The sequence below is a fragment of the Alosa pseudoharengus genome, unplaced genomic scaffold (genome assembly GCF_046254945.1).
Source record: "Alosa pseudoharengus isolate Yale_2024_CS ecotype anadromous, Long Island Sound unplaced genomic scaffold, YU_APseudo_1.1 YU_APseudo_1.1_scf_7, whole genome shotgun sequence".
Classification (NCBI taxonomy): domain Eukaryota; kingdom Metazoa; phylum Chordata; class Actinopteri; order Clupeiformes; family Clupeidae; genus Alosa; species Alosa pseudoharengus.
In genome coordinates, this window is record NW_027468859.1 from 14,250,219 (window position 1) to 14,252,831 (window position 2,613).

Genomic DNA, 2,613 nt, shown 5'->3' on the forward strand with positions numbered 1-2,613 from the left:
CACTAAGTCGCATGCTCATTACATCATGATAGCATTGTTTTTGGAAAAAAAAGTTTATTACTCAGTCGTAAAGTGGTTATGACTCCAGTCACACAATGTTGTATTAGTCTGACCAGCTATGACGTGACTCATAATCATGCAACATATCATTTCAAGCAAAAAGATAACACAAAAATACTTTAAAAAAAAGGCTGTAAGGTACAAGACTGTGTGAGGGCTTCTGCAGGGCTAATGGTCCAGAAGTACATTTTCCATTCATTTCTCCCATTGATGTCTGGAAAAATCTATATATAAAGAGTTTTAGAGGTAAGGTGCTGTCTGTACCTATTACGGTTTTGGCTGCAGATATGGCTTTGCTGCAGAAAAAATAATAATATGAAAGGGTTAATAATCAGAGCAAAAACAATAGGGTTCCCACAGCTTCTCTGCTTGGACCCCTAATCATTTTACTCTTTTTAGATAGATTTTTTAGTTAGATATATGACTCCTTTTGGCTATCTTGTCCCCCTCTGAAAAGCCTATAGAGGCCAAAGGAGGCCAGCCTGTAAGTTTCATATTCAAGGAGATCTGAGTTTCTATGTGTGCCATTAAAGCACAATAAGAACCTGGAAACCCAATTCCCATTTCAGTGGGTGACTGACAACATCTAATGTGCCCTAACCATCAAGCGTTAAACCGCTTACCTTGAACAGATTAGTGTAGACAGAGAGAAATGACAAAGGGGAAACAGGCTATGCTCCCCCGCTTCCTTACACTGTTTTCTGGCTCCTTATATCCCATTACACGAGTTTCTGCACTGGTGATCAGCGGGGTGGAGGAGCGACCTTGCTGGGGCTGGGGTGGGAGCGCAATATCAAATATTTATGACACTGCGGTCTCATCTGTAGACTACACTGGGGTGTATCGAGCGGGTTTTGAACAGTAAGACCACCGCCACCACCCCCTGATCATTGATCCAAAGGCTGACTCGACTATCTTCCTCCTGCTGCCCACATGATGTACAGAGGCTGTAGGCTCTTCACTTCTGGAAACAACACTAGTGACAGGAAGAATATGCTGCGTTAGAGAGAAAAATATCCCAAAAGACTGCATGTCTGGGCAGAGGAGGAGCTTTATTGAATTTGCTCTAGTGGACTTTGCTCTAGTGGAAACCATCACAGTTGGACTTAGTCTTTGAGGCAGAGAAAGAAAGAAAGAAAGAAAGAAAGAAAGAAACAAAGAAAGAAAGAAAGAAAGAAAGAAAAAAAGAAAGAAAGAAAAAAAGAAAAATAGTTGCACATCTGCATGTGATTTTGGGAGTTGAACAGCATAATGACCAGCAGAGGGCGCTATATGCTCAGTGTAAGGAAATATACTCAATGTAAGAGATAAGCTCAATGTAATAGTACATTTCCACAATCAAGTGATCTGGATCCACTGCTAAACTGTGAATCAGTAATCAGTTAGTACAGCTTACAGAAGTGTTTGCAATGTAATATCATCCACACTCCTCTTGTGACTGGCTAAATGTGACTGTGTGTAGTGCACTACTGGCCATACGTGTCTCTTTAGCATTTCTGAACCTATGTCCTTAAGATGCCTCTCCACAACCTTGAATCTCTCTCTCTCTTTTTGACCTGATCTAACCTCACCACTGTTAAGGAACTCAAGAGCCATGTGGATGTACAACTTCTGTCCTGAGAGTGTCTCATTATGCACACAGCATGTGAATATGTGCCTTTATATCTGTTCTCTCTCTCTCTCTGTATATATGTGTGTGTGTGTGCACCTCTACATCTGTGTTTGCAAATATGTATGTGTCTCTCTGTGTGTGTGTGTGGCCCTATGATCCCTGTTATATGAAATGTTTCAACATAATTTATATAACAGGGGTATGTAAACCTTTGTATACAAACAGACTTTTCGACTATAAAACTAGCTTAGGGCTATTGCTGTTTTACTAGTAGCCTATTCATATAAGGGTTACTGGAGGGCGATGTTGCCAGTAATACCATCAGATTCTGGAGCTACTGAAAACCCACACACACACACACACAGCAGTGAATAATCTGCTGAGCTGAGCTCTTAAATAGGATATCTGATCTTAGTAACACCAACTCTTTCTAGAGTTGTGCTGCTTGTGTTAGGCTACTGCTGTTAAATAAAGATATTGGTGGAATATACATTTAATCTTTCTACTTTCCATGAATGTAAAATATGAAGACATTTGGACATTTAAGTTAGTCTACTTTTACCATAACCTAGACATAATATAGGCTATGAATGGACAACAAATGGCTTATTTATTTTATGTACGATTTTGATGGGCAGTTCAATGGCTTTACAATATATTCAATTACTTCTCAGTACCCGAGGGACCAACGCCATAGAATAGATCTTGTTTTGGGGTGTAAGGCATTCCTACTTGAACGAGTATTTCTTGTCTGTATTTTTCTTCAGGACTCGTTCTGATCTGTTCCATGTTTACCTGATGGTGGCAAGTACCGCCAGGGGCTTCTCGATGGTGGGGGTCACAGTCAGCTAGCTAGATTCTAGCTGCAGAGCTATAGCTAAATGCAGATGGACTGCGGCGGGGCCGGGCGGCGCTACTTCAGCTGATGCATGGGAGTGTTT